Raw genomic sequence first — 14,776 nt, 5'->3', positions numbered from 1 at the left:
CGGAATAAGGGAATTTCCCTTTAAAAAAAGGAAACGTTGACAGCTATGGAGAACAGAGCGACGGGCTTTGCAGAGGATGGAGCACAAGGTTGCAGCAGCCCACGGGGAAGGGTGGCGCTGTGGGTTAAACCACAGAGCCTAGGACTTGTCGATCAGAAGGTCAGCAGTTCGAATCCCTGCGACGGGGTGAGCTCCTGGTCCTTGGTCCCAGCTCCTGCCAACCTAGCAGTTCGAAAGCACGCCAGTGCAGGTAGATAAATAGGTACCGCTCCAGCGGGAAGGTAAACGGCGTTTCCGTGTGCTGCACTGGTTCGCCAGAAGCGGCTTAGTCATGCTGGCCACATGACCTGGAAGCTGTACGCCGGCTCCCTTGGCCAATAAAGCGAGATGAGTGCCACAACTCCAGAGTCGGTCACGACTGGATCTAATGGTCAGGGGCCCCTTTACCTTTACCTAATTCCCACTGAACCTAGACAAAAAGCAGAGACATCACCTTGCCAACAAGGTGTATAGTTAAAGCTATGGTTTTCCCAGTAGTGATGTATGGAGGTGAGAGTTGGACCATAAAGAAGGCTGATCGCTGAAGAATGGATGCTTTTGAATTCTGGTGCTGGAGGAGACTCTTGAGAGTCCCATGGACTGCAAGAAGATCAAACCTCTCCATTCTGAAGGAAATCAGCCCTGAGTGCTCACCGGAAGGACAGATCCTGAAGCTGGGGCTCCAAGACTTTGGCCACCTCATGAGAAGAGAAGACTCCCTGGAAAAGCCCCTGATGTTGGGAAAGATGGAGGGCACAAGGAGAAGGGGACGGCAGAGGACGAGATGGTTGGGCAGTGTTCTCGAAGCTACCAGCATGAGTCTGATCAAACTGCGGGAGGCAGTGGAAGACAGGATTGCTAGGCGTGCTCTGGTCCATGGGGTCACGAAGAGTCGGATACGACTAAATGAATAAACAACAACAAAATTCCTACTGAATCGCTCCCTTAGCCAGGGTTTCCCAAACTTGGGTCTCCAGCTGTTTTTGGACTACAATTCCCTTCCCATCATCCCTGACCATTGGTCCTGCTATCTATGAATGATGGGAGTTGTTGTCCAAATCAGCTGGAGACCCAAGTTTGGGAAAGCTTGCCCTAAGCCATTCTAGGGAGCATTTAATGAAGAGATAAAATGAGAGTTCGCAAGTGTATGCATGCTCCTTAAAAGAAGAAAGAAAAAGAAAAGAAAAGTGTCGGTTGGAATTTTTAAATTTAAAATAATTGTTTTAGTCATTCTCTGAGCACTCAAATGTTTGCTGCATGTTCACTGAACAGTTGATATGTTTGCTTGCTTGTTTTGTTTGTTACATTATGTATTTTTGTGCTTTTATGCTGCAAACCGGCCTGTGATCCTCAAAGAACGGCATATAATAATAGTACAGCAATAATAATAATAATAATAAACTTTATTTATATCCTCGCCCTCCCTGGCCAGAGCCGGGCTCAGGGCAGCTACCGGTAACACCAGTAAAATTACAGTAAAAACATAATAGGGGGGGAAACCCAATTTAAAATACAGGTTAAAATGCAATTTAAAAACAACAAGGGTGATTGGAAGCAACAAACACACACACACACACACACACACACACACACACAGTACTAGCAAAGAGAAAATTCCTGTTCTCTCTCTCCAGGTCTTATTTCCTATATGAGCATTTATTGTACTTACTCCAAAACCTTTAAAAACTTCAAGATGTCTGTGTGCAAGTGGCTTGGGCATGGGGCTTGCTGCATTGAAACAGAGGCTGAGAAGGCCCTTAAGCAGTTCCATGGTTCTGCTACAATGTGGAATATGTGCAGAGGAGAGCAACTAAGATGATCAAGGGTCCAGAAAGCAACCCTATGAGGAACGGTCGAAGGAGCTGGGTATGTTTAGCCTGAAAAAAAGGAGACTGAGAGGAGATATGAAGAGAGGCAATATAATAACTATCTTCAAATATCTTGAGGGCTGTCACATGGAAGATGCAGCAAGGTTAAGGTAAAGGTAAAGGTAAAGGTACCCCTGCCCGTACGGGCCAGTCTTGCCAGACTCTGGGGTTGTGCGCCCATCTCACTCAAGAGGCCAGGGGCCAGCGCTGTCCGGAGACACTTCCGGGTCACGTGGCCAGCGTGACATCGCTGCTCTGGCGAGCCAGAGCCGCACACGGAAACGCCGTTTACCTTCCCGCTAGTAAGCGGTCCCTATTTATCTACTTGCACCCGGAGGTGCTTTCGAACTGCTAGGTTGGCAGGCGCTGGGACCGAGCAGCGGGAGCGCACCCCGCCGCAGGGATTCGAACCGCCGACCTTTCGATCGGCTAGTCCTGCGTCCCCTTTGCAGCAAGGTTACTTTCTCCCATTCCAGTAGGACCTGAACAAATGGATTCAAGTTGCAAGAAAAGAGATTCCCGCTCAACATCAGGAATAACTTTCTGACAGTAGGAGCTATTGGGCAGTGGAATGGTCTCTCTCAGGAGGTGGAAGACTCTCCTTTATAAGGTTTATAAGGAGAGGTCAGTTGAAATTCCTGAATGAGAGGGGGTTGGACTAGATGACCGCCGGGGTCCCTTCCAACTCTACGATTCTATGATGCTATTACAGTAGTACCTTGGGTTACAGACGCTTCAGGTTACATACGCTTCAGGTTACACACTCCGCTAACCCAGAAATATTGCTTCAGGTTAAGAACTTTGCTTCAGGATAAGAACAGAAATTGGGCTCCAGCAGCGCGGCAGGAGGCCCCATTAGCTAAAGTGGTGCTTCAGGTTAAGAACAGTTTCAGGTTAGGTACGGGCCTCCAGAACAAATTAAGTACTTAACCCGCGGTACCACTGTATTTTTATGGTCCGCTCCCCTGAGCGCTGGAAGAGATTTACAATGGTACCTCGGGTTAAGAACTTAATTCGTTCCGGAGGTCCGTTCTTAACCTGAAACTGTTCTTAACCTGAGGTACCACATTAGCTAATGGGGCCTCCCGCGCGATCTCTGTTCTCATCCTGAAGCAAAGTTCTTAACCCGAGGAATTATTTCTGGGTTAGCAGAGTCTGTAACCTGAAGCATCTGTAACCCGAGCTACCACTGTATTTTTTATGAATGGCTTGGGCTGTGAAACCTCGGTAACCCTCTATTCACAGCATGGCGTGCTATTCTATAATGTTTCTGTCTCTGCAGCTGAGAGATAAGGGGAAACGGACACTTATGTGCGTCATGGGAAAATGACAAGGGGAAAGAGAGGAGGCGGGAGGAAACTGCCCGGATAGAGAGGCGGTCACCCCTCTGGGGTTTTCCCTGACGTAGTAGTCGGAGAGAAAAAACGGATGCTGCTTGACACTGACTTAGACCGTGTGGGTCCCACGTTGTGTCCCAGCGCAATAAATCACTTAAATTCCTTGTGTGATATTTATTTCTTGCATTGCTAGCCCACCTTTTTTTCTCCATGGAGCTCAGCTTTGCAGCTCCTGTTGGCTTTTTCTTTTTTTATAATAATTTTTATTAAGTTTTCCATTTTAACAATCCAATCAGATCACATTAAATATTCCAGATTATACAAGTACATAGCATAAAGTCCAAATATTTTGCCAAGTTATAAATTTTTGTTGGGTCTTCCCATGCTTCAAGTTCAGTGGGGTCCAATCATCTTATGTTTCTCCTGCCTTGAGTTTCCAATAGTTCCTTCTTTAAATCTTCTTTTGTTGTTATCCTTCCTTCGCTCCTGTTGGCTCTTTTAACTCTGCTGGCAAAAGATTCTGCTGGCCAGATCTGCACACGATGTCCCCACAAAGAATCATGGGAACTGTAGTTTCCCCCCGCACACGCTACAATTCCCAGCACCCGCACTACAGTTCCCAGGATTCTTGGTGGCGGCGGGAGTCGTGCTTTAAATGCCTGCTGTGGATCTGCTCCCTTCTACTAGATGTCCTCCAGCAAGCAAAACAGAAGGTGCAGAAAAGGGGAGGAGGAAATGGGGGGCGGACTTCCTGGGAGGTACAGCATGGCAAGGCACCCATCCCTCCTCCTCCTCTTCCTCCCTTGCAGCCCAATCTTTTTCTCCCACCCATGTGGAGCCAGGGTCCTTCTCCTGCTGTTGTGGGGTGCCCCAGGGTTCCGTCCTCTCCCCCATGCTTTTTAATATCTACATGCAGCCCCTGGGAGAGATCATCAGGGGGTTTGGGCTGGGTGTTCATCAGTATGCAGATGATACCCAGCTCTACCTCTCTTTTAAATCAGAACCAGTGAAGGCGGTTAAGGTCCTGTGTGAGTGCCTGGAGGCGGTTGGAGGATGAATGGCGGCTAACAGATTGAGGTTGAATCCTGACAAGACTGAAGTACTGTTCTTGGGGGACAGGGGGCGGGCGGGTGTGGGGGACTCCCTGGCCCTGAATGGGGTAACTGTGCCCCTGAAGGACCAGGTACGCAGCCTGGTAGTCATTTTGGACTCACAGCTGTCCATGGAGGTGCAGGTTAATTCTGTGTCCAGGGCAGCTGTCTACCAGCTCCATCTGGTACGCAGGCTGAGACCCTACCTGTCCGCAGACTGTCTTGCCAGAGTGGTGCATGTTTTAGTTATCTCCCACTTGGACTACTGCAATGCGCTCTACGTGGGGCTACCATTGAAGGTGACCCGGAAACTGCAATTAATCCAGAATGTGGCAGCTAGACTGGTGACTGGGAGTGGCCGCCCGGACCACATAACACCCATCCTGAGAGATCTGCATTGGCTCCCAATACGTTTCCGAGCACAATTCAAAGTGTTGGTGCTGACCTTAAAAGCTCTAAACAGCCTCGGTCCTGTATACCTGAAGGAGCATCTCCACCCCCATCATTCTGCCCGGACACTGAGGTCCAGCACCGAGGGCCTTCTGGCCGTTCCCTCATTGGGAGAAGTGAGGTTACAAGGAACCAGACAGAGGGCCTTCTCGGTAGTGGCCCCCCACCCTGTGGAACGCCCTCCCACCAGATGTGAAGTCAAATCAAATTTTTATTAAACGGTCACAGACCAGATTAACTCGTACAGCTAGTCAGCGAAGCATAACACCGGAAAAAAACAAAGGACAAAGGACAATTTCAATACAGATTAGGCCATAACAGCAATTTAAAATTAGACAGCATAATTAAAATTAAGTATTTGCCTTCACCTGCATATTGACATTGGAAAGCTCTTGTTTCCTACGCCTAATAGCGGCTACACAGAATTTGGCAACGTTGATCGTAATTTCAGGAACCTTATCTTCTACCAAGGCTCTCATACGTTGGAGTTCTGGTTCATTTTTAAGCTTTTGAAGAACTGGGGCAATAAAGGTCAGGCGTAAATCCTCGTAGTAACTACAGTGCAGCAATACATGCAGACTTGTTTCCACTTCCGATGAGCCACATGGGCAAACACGTGACTCATATGGTTTGCCCTCATATCTGCCTAGCAGCAGGGCAGAGGGCAGAACGTTGAATCTGGCCAGGGTAAAGGAGTGTCTGTACTTAGGTATTTGTAAATTAGCCAGATAATTTGCGGGTGAAAACCCTCTCCCAAAGTCTCTAATTGTGGCATGTTTATCCATTTTGCCCATATGACATTGCAACTCTATGTCCCTAATGCGTTGAAGCACTTGACTTTTGGCTCTCTCATATCCTGCCGCTATCAAGATCTGTGGGGAGAATCCTAAACTTCTTATCTTTTCAAACAGGGAAGCTTTCCAGGTAGAATGAATAAGAGTGTTAAAGGAGCCAAACCGGCCGGGGAAAAAATAAGTTTTAACCAATAGTGTATCTTTAGAATCCACAACCGTGCGTTAACGGGTGGTTGTCCAACTTCTAAGCGGACAGCTATATTAGATACACGGGGGGATCCCCAATAGACACCAATAGAATTTTGTTTGAAATGCCTCCATAGGCGCAAAATTTTTAAAACTGCAAACCTGGGATCCATAAGTGAGTTGTGGGAGTATTTTTGCAGCAAAAACCTGGGAGGCTGCCGGAACGTATTTACCCCCTTTCCCATGAAAGAATCTTGTAAGGGCTTTATTGGCCCTTCCTGCGTTGGCAATGGCGTTTTTCAACTGTTGGTGCCACGAGACCCTTTCCTGAAAAGTTATTCCCAGGTATTTGAAAGTTGCTACCTGGTCAATAGGTTGACCACTTATTCTCCATTTGTGTTTCCTTCTTTTTTTTGAAAACACCATAATTTTAGATTTGCTGTAATTTATTGATAGTTGTTCCTCTTGACAATAGTCAGCAAGTGATCTCAAAAGCTTCCTCAAGCCAACGCAGGAAAAGGAGAGTAGGACTGCGTCGTCCGCATACAGAAGCACCGGGATGGGCAAACCTGCCAGTTTGGGAGGGTGGGCATTTTCTTTCACCATATTTACTGCTAGAGAGTTGATGTAGAAATTAAATAGCGTTGGCGCGAGGACACATCCTTGTTTAACCCCTAGTGCGTTTGAATTTCTTTAGTTAAATGGCCTGACCGATCGCATCTTACCCTCACCCTGGTCTTTTCGTATAGACCACGAATAAGACCAGATGTGAAGGAAATAAGCAGCTATCTTCTCCTTAAAAGACATCTGAAGGCAGCCCTCTTTAGGGAAGTTTTTAATATTTAATGCTGTGTTGTTTTTAACACTTGATTGGAAGGCGCCCAGAGTGGCTGGGGAAACTCAGCCAGATGGGCGGGGTATAAATAATAAATTATTATTATTATTATAAACATGGATGGTTCTATTCACCCTTCTCATTTTTATCCACACTGGAAACTGCTTCATACCATCAGACCATTTGTCCATCTAGCTCAGTACAGTCTACACTGACTGGCAGCAGCTTCCCAGGTTTTCAGGCAGGAGCCTCTCCCAGCCCTACCTGAATAGGTGCCAGCAGGGACTGATGCCAACCCTGGACCTTCTGCTTGCAAAGTAAATGCTCTGCCTCTGAGCATAGGCTGGGCTGAGAAGCAGCGACTGCTATGCCACACTGCCTTGTTCTTCTGCTAAGTTTCTCCTGTGCAAGTGGCGGACAGCGATTACGCTACCTTTGGAGTTGAGCCTTTGCGGAAGACCCACATTATTCATAGCTTGAGTTGCGCAAACTGTTCACTGTGAGAAACAAGAAGAAATCTTTCCTGCCTCCTCTTGTGTAGTCTGACCTCTTCCGTGAAGCCACTTGTGTTTTCTGAATTAACTGGCTTGAGAATGACAACAGTATTGTCTTCGTTGTTGTTTAGTCGTTTAGTTGTGTCCGACCCCCTGGACCAGAGCATGCCAGACACTCCTGTCTTCCCCTGCCTCCCGCAGTTTGGTCAAACTCATGCTGGTAGCTTCGAGAACGCTGTTCAACCATCTCATCCTCCATCGTCCCCTTCTCCTTGTGCCCTCCATCTTTCCCAACATCAGGGTCTTTTCCCGACAGTATTGTCTAGCATTCCCAAATATTCCTTTAATCTGCAGGAGTCGCACAGCGCAAGTGTTGAGACTGTTTCCTTATATCCGCAAAGTATTTCTACTCTGCTCTTCAGCAGAAAAGACTCCCAAGAGCTTATAGAGAGAAACTTTTAAAAAGAGGCAGCTTCGGTTCTCAGGCTTACAATCTAAACCAGGGGTCAGCAAACTTTTTCAGCAGGGGGCCGGTCCACTGTCCCTCAGACCTTCTGGGGAGCTGGACTATATTTTTGGGAGGGGATGAACAAATTCCGATGCCCCACAAATAACCCAGAGATGCATTTTAAATAAAAGGACACATTCTACTCATGTAAAAACACACTGACTCCCGGACTATCCCTGGGCCGGATCCGGCCCCCGGGCCTTAGTTTGCCTACCCATGATCTAAACGACACATCAGACCCTTCTCTTTAATGCTTCAGTTTGGTTATTTTAGCATTTTATTTAATAATAATAATAATAATAATAATAATAATAATAATAATAATTTTTTATTTATACCCTGCCTTCCCCAGCCAAGGCCGGGCTCAGAGCGGCTTACAAGCAATAATAAAAACAAGTTGAATGATTACAACTTAAAATCAAAATTAAAATACAACATTAAAATATTGAAACATTAAAATATTAAAATGTAGCCTCCTCGCAGGAGGAGAAGGAAAGAAAAAAGAAAGACATATAGTGATGTGTCTCAAATTTGGCACTTTTGTTAATCAGTATTTTTAGCCCTTTTTACATCATATTCAAAGCAACCAATAAATCCATCACAGCAAACAGTAATTATTCCTGTGATGTCATTGCAGGAACAGACCAATCAAAGCATCCCAGCAGCAAACATTTAACAATCCAAGAATCCTGCTTGAACACCCATCTAAACGCAGGAAGAGGATTCTGACAAATCTCTCTGACAAGTTTATTGCGCCACCAAAGTGGTACCTCTTGCATTTTCTAATTGCGCTGCTAATAAGGAAGGGACACAGGGCAGAGCGTCTGAAGCTGATCTTCAGGCACGACAGCTTTTTAAGTGGGTAGGCGGTTCTTAAGGTAACCAGGTCATAGACTGACAAGACCTTTGAAGATTAACATTCGTATGCTCAGTTGAGCCCAGAAACCAGTAAAGGTAATACAAGCCTGAAATAATTTAATCCAGCAGCTGGGCCCCAGTTAAAATCCTAGCTGTGTTTTGGATCAAAGGTAGTTTTCCTGCTGTCTACAAGGGCAGCCCCACCTAGAATTGCAGCAACAATGGTTTACCTGTGGCTTTCCAGATATTGGGCTCCAACTCCCATCAGGCCCAGCCAGTACATCTGGAAGTTGTAGTCCAGCAACATCTGGGCAGCCAAAGGTCACTCACACCTGTAATTACAGTGCAGTAAATATATAGGAGGGGATGCGGGTGGCGCTGTGGGTTAAACCACAGAGCCTAGGACTTGCTGGTCAGAGGGTCGGCAGTTCGAATCCCCACAATGGGGTGAGCTCCCGTTTCTTGGTCTCTGCTCCTGCCAACCTAGCAGTTCGAAAGCACATCAAAGTGCAAGTAGATAAATAGGTACCGCTCCGGCGGAAAGGTAAATGGCGTTTCCGTGCGCTGCTCTGGTTCACCAGAAGCGGCTTAGTCATGCTGGCCACATGACCTGGAAGCTGTACACCGGCTCCCTCGACCAATAAAGCGAGATGAGCGCCGCAACCCCAGAGTTGGTCACAACTGGACCTAATGGTCAGGGGTCCCTTTACCTTTACCTAGGGTCTGAGAAACTAACCATAGGTTACTTATATGTCCCTAATACGGGCCAAGTTGATTTTCTTGAGAGTTTTATTTCTTTCCTATGAGGATTTCAAGAAGGCCAAATCATTGGAGATCTGAACGATTGGTTAAATCCTGTGATCGACCATAAGGGCTCTTGTACCAGATCCCTAAAGCCAGGTGAAGCCCTCACTAAGCTTCTGCATGCCGATAATTTATGCAATCCCTGGCGGCTGAGTCATCCTACTGACATGGAATTCACGTCCCAATGCTACAGGTATGGTTCAGCAGCCCATTTGACTATATTTTCATATCCAAAGATCATTGGTGACAAAAACAGATATAGGCAGTGTTTCTTTCTGGGGGAATGCAGGGGGACACATACCCCCCTAAACATTTTGTGAATCTAACGGGAGAAGAAACTAAACATTTTAGCATGGTGAATCATCAGTTCTGTTGCTGTCCCTCATTTCCTGTCACAGTGTTTCCTGAGTCTCAGACGGAAGCGGGCGTTTAATGTGTGAATCAGTGTGGAATAATAAACTTGTGCGACAGATTTAGACTTCCCAATAGACAAATCCTAAGGAGTTTTCAAGAGTACCTCTCAGAAAAGAAGATTCCATCGTCTCTTGTGCCTCTTTCAAGCACAATCAAGAACATCCCAATTTCAACAAGTGAGTGTGGAACATGGCTTCTCTCAGATGAATTTAATGCTGACTCCAACAAGAACTTCATTTAAACACTGTAGCCAGCTTAATGTTTATAAATTGGTAGGTCCTCCCCTTTTGAGTTTGTTTAAGCCTTCAGTGTATGTAAATTCATGGTTTTTGAAAGGACGGCATCTGGCAACAGACACCAGAGGAACGGGAAGACGTGGAAGTTACTGTGAGCTATCAGCTGTGGAATAGGAGGTAATGCATGTTCTTTGCACTTTTGTCCATTTCCTGTATTCATTTCCCCTGATTTGAACTATAAAATGGTGATTTTCTTGAGTCAAAATCAAAGTACCCCTAAACATTTTTAAAGGAAAAAAGCAGCAGATATAGGAATTAGTCATACCTCGTGTTGCGTTTGCTTCTGGTTGAGTGTTTTCAAGTTGCGTCCCGCGGCAACCCGGAAGTACCGGAAAGGGTTACTGGCAGGGTTTTGCCGCTCACGCATGCACAGATGCTCAAAATGACTTCATGTGCATGTGCAGAAGCGGCGAATCGTGACCTGCACACGCGCAGACGCGAGTTGCGTTCTGCTCAGGTTACGAACGGGGCTCTGGAACGGATCCTGTTCACAACCAGAGGTACCACTGTATTTCCGTCTCAAACCATGCCCCGATTTCTATAGCAACAGACTTGCTAACGCCAAGTTTATTTCGCTGGACTTTTGATTCTCTCTTATCAACAGACAAAATGTCAAGAACAAAAGTTTTACTTTCTAGAAAACGCTGTCCTGAATGCTAAAATCTTGCCTCTATGGGATGCCATGAAACCCGTCATCAGAGGCCAATGCGTAAAACAAACTGGCCGGGGGGGAAAGGAAAGGAAAAGAAAGGAAATTAAGAACTTTACCTCGGTCTAAGAACAGAATCCGAACAGTGGAATGGCACTGCCATCAGAAGGCCTTACTAGGGAAAGCACACCTCAATTTAAGAACAGTTTTGGTTTAAGAATTGACTTCTGGAACGGATTAAGTTTGTAAATGTTATGTACTGAGTTGAATAGGATCCAAAATGCAGCAGTCTGATTGGTCCTAGAACAATGGGATCCAGAATGCAGCAGTCTGATTGGTCCTAGAACAATAGGATTCAGAATGCAGCAGTATGATTGGTCTGCAGCAGCCACCCAATCCAGCTCCAGATGGAAGTGAATCCACAACCTGATTGGCCTACAGGAGAATTCCGGAATTAGCCAATCACGTGCAGCCCATTGTGTAAATAATGTATATAAAGCAGATACTTTGAGGGGACATTCATTCCTCCTCACCACTATGAGCTGAATAAAGAGCATGAAATCCACTCTCGATTCTGAGTATATTTCAGTAAACCAAGGTACCACTGTTATCTGATTCTGAAACATTTTTGGTGAATGCTGTTACGTGAGGTTGTGTCTTTTGAAAACTCTTTCCTACTAATCAGATGCCGCATCTGAGCCTATTGCCAAGGAAATGAGCTGCAAAAGAAGGGAAAGAAAACCCTTTTACCTTGACCAGCATCTTAAGACCTCCTCTCACGCAGCACGAGGAAGAACAACAAACGCCCATTTTAATGAAGTAACGTGCCATATGGGACCTTGAGTAAATATAAAATATGCTTATTAGGTTTGATGAACTTCTTGGCAGCATGCATCAATAAAAACCCATGGTTTCTTCACACTTCCTTACAATCTTGAAGAAATTATGAGCTTGTTATCAAGCATGAAATTAAGGCAGTACTAAACGTAATTTTTAAGCAAGTGGAAAATTTCCATTTTCAACTCTTCTCATTCTGGCTAAAGACAACCATCATGTTTCCATCAAATGAAATAAGCCCTATGGCTTTGTATTTTGTTTAAACCGATGCAAATCTCTAGAAAGATGAGACAATGTGCTTCATATTAAGTTATTCCATCTGCTTGCAATTGCACCCTGCGTTTACGCCACAGAGGAATGAGATCCTACAAAAGCAAAGTTTCAGTTACGCAGCAGCTTCCAGCAACCTGAAAACTGGGCCTGTTACTAACAGAGGAACAGAATAGGAAACTAATTTCTGTTCCTTCCATACATACTCCTGAGATGGTTGGCAGGAGAGATCGAAGCACACTTTTCCCCCATCTAACATTTGTTAAAAAACCTAAAGCGTATCTGTTAGGGATTGTAGGAAAAGACCTGCCAAAGAAGTTGAAAAACATCTTCATGTATGTGACAACGGCTGCGAGAGTTTTAATAGAACAAAGATGGAAGATCGAGGAAATCCCGACTAAAGAATCATGGCAAGAAAAACTGATGGAGTATGCAGAGCTGGCAAAACTGACACACAAGCCACGGGACAAGGATCACTGTGCCTTTAAAGACGAATGGGAACCTTTTACAAAGTATTTAAAGACGCAACAAAGTGAATTGGACTCCTTGGCAGGTTTTGAATAAACACTCACAAACTTTTTATTGATAATAACCAGTTATACAAATTAAGGATTTATACAATGTTGTAATATGCAGAGAATAGCGTTTATAGAGAAACCAGAGATTGGAACTGAGGGAAGTCGGTGGGTGGGGGGGTTGTTTTATGGGAGGGAGAAAAATGGGGGGGGGATTAAGGATGATACATTTCAAGATAATACAGTGGTACCTCAGGTTACATACGCTTCAGGTTACATACACTTCAGGTTACACACTCCACTAAGCCAGAAATAGTACCTCGGGTAAAGAAATTTGCTTCAGGATGAGAACAGAAATCGTGCTCTGGTGGCGCGGTGGCAGTAGGAGGCCCCATTAGCTAAAGTGGTACTTCAGGTTAAGAACAGTTTCAGGTTAAGAACGGACCTCCAGAACGAATTAACCCGAGGTACCACTGTATGTTCTGTTTAAATTCCTAATAAAAAATAAAAAAAGAAAGAAAGAAGCACACACCCCCAAAACAGGACCTGTCCCTCCTTGGGTATATTTCTGTTCTCCAGTTCCACCTCCCTCCAGGTTAGCTCCCACATTTTGCAAAAAATATAAATAAAAATGGAATAAATTCCTGGCAGCGCTGAAGACCTCCTGGGTGTAATTTGGATCTAGATTCTGCTCTGCACAGTGAACAATAACTTCTCGGCTCACGGCTTGTACTGATGGTGAAACGTCCAGATGTTGACCTTAATGAAATGAATGATTAATCTAGTCACAAGAATGTCACGTCCGGCACAGAAAGAGCAAAACATTTTGTTTTCATGTCCCTTGCTGACACCAACCTCTTTTTAACAGAGTGTCTTTTTAATAAAAGTGGAAGTGCCCTGTGGTGGTTTACGGTTATGGTCGACCCTTGGAGACTTGGGTTCGAATCTCCGCTTGCTCAGTGGGTGACCTTGGGGGCCGGTCACTGCCTCTCTGCCTTCCCTTCACGCCAGGGGTGTTGTGTGGATTAAGCAAGGAGAGAGGAGACGCATATGTTCATTTTTAAAATTTTATTTCATAAAATTTACACACCGCTTGATGGCAAAAAAAGCCCCAAAACAATAAATCAAAGCACATTTAGAAAAAAAGATAAAACCATAAAATTAGGAAAAAAGTTTCAAGGCATTAAAACATGGAAAAAATTAAATTATTAACAGATTACAATTCCTGCCAGGTTTCTAAACACCTGGGTAAGCCACCTTGGGATACAAATGCAGTATATAAGAAATAGAGTATCTGAAGAAGTGTGAATGCACGCAAAAGCGCATACCAGTGCAGTGGTACCTTGGGTTACAGACGCTTCAGGTTACAGACTCCGCTAACCCAGAAATAGTACCTCGGGTTAAGAACTTTGCTTCAGGATGAGAACAGAAATCGCACGGTGGTGGCAGTGGGAGGCCCCATTAGCTAAAGTGGTACCTCAGGTTAAGAACAGTTTCAGGTTAAGAACGGACCTCCGGAACGAATTAAGTACTTAACCTGAGGTACCACTGTAACTAACTTAGTTGGTCTCTAAGGTGCTACTGGATGGAATTTTTTTATTTTATTTTATTTATTTTATCTTGTTTCGACTACGGCAGACCAAGACTGCTACCTACCTGTAACTAGAGTAATAAGGGTCTGTCATAAAGAGAGTCTGGGTGAAATCAAAAGCTTCTTCCCGGGATCTAAGTGGGATGTCTTGAAATCCCACAAGAGTTCTGTAAGGGGAAATTAGAATCTAGAATCTTAGAGCTGGAAGGGACCCTCGGGGTCATCTAGTCCAACCCCCTATAATCCATGAATCTCAACTACAGCATCCCTGGCAGATGGCCATCCAACCTCTGCTTAAAGTTGGATGCTTATAGTTGGCCTTGGTGAAGATTTGACATTTTCATTTCTAAAATGTTTTTGATTTGAGTTCCTACTGAAATGGGGCTGCATTTTAATGTTGTACTAAATCTTGTTTTTAAGTTGTACTTTAATCCATTGTTTTTACCTGGTGTTGTGGTGCTGTGGGTCAAACCACAGAGCCTAGGGCTTGCCGATCAGAGGGTCGGCGGTTCGAATCCCCACGACGGGGTGAGCTCCTGTTGCTCGGTCCCTGCTCCTGCCAACCTAGCAGTTCGAAAGCACGTCAAAGTGCAAGTAGATAAATAGATACCGCTCCGGCGGGAAGGTAAACGGCGTTTCCATGCACTGCTCTGGTTCGCCAGAAGCGGCTTAGTCATGCTGGCCACATGACCCAGAAGCTGTACGCCGGCTCCCTCGGCCAATAAAGCGAGATGAGCTCCACAACCCCAGGGTCAGTCACAACTGGACCTAATGGTCAGGGGTCCCCTTTACCTTTACCTTTAGCCGCACTGAGCCCGGTCTTGGCTGGGGATCGTAGCTGTCAACCTTCCCTTTTTTTGCAGGAAATTCCCTTATTCCAGCGCTGTTTCCCGCTGCTATCCCGGATTGTTAGGTATCCCGTAGACTGTCCCCGGGACAG

The sequence above is a fragment of the Podarcis gaigeae genome (genome assembly GCF_964106915.1).
Source record: "Podarcis gaigeae genome assembly, chromosome: 10".
Taxonomy (NCBI): domain Eukaryota; kingdom Metazoa; phylum Chordata; class Lepidosauria; order Squamata; family Lacertidae; genus Podarcis; species Podarcis gaigeae.
Note: the sequence above shows the minus strand (reverse complement) of the source record.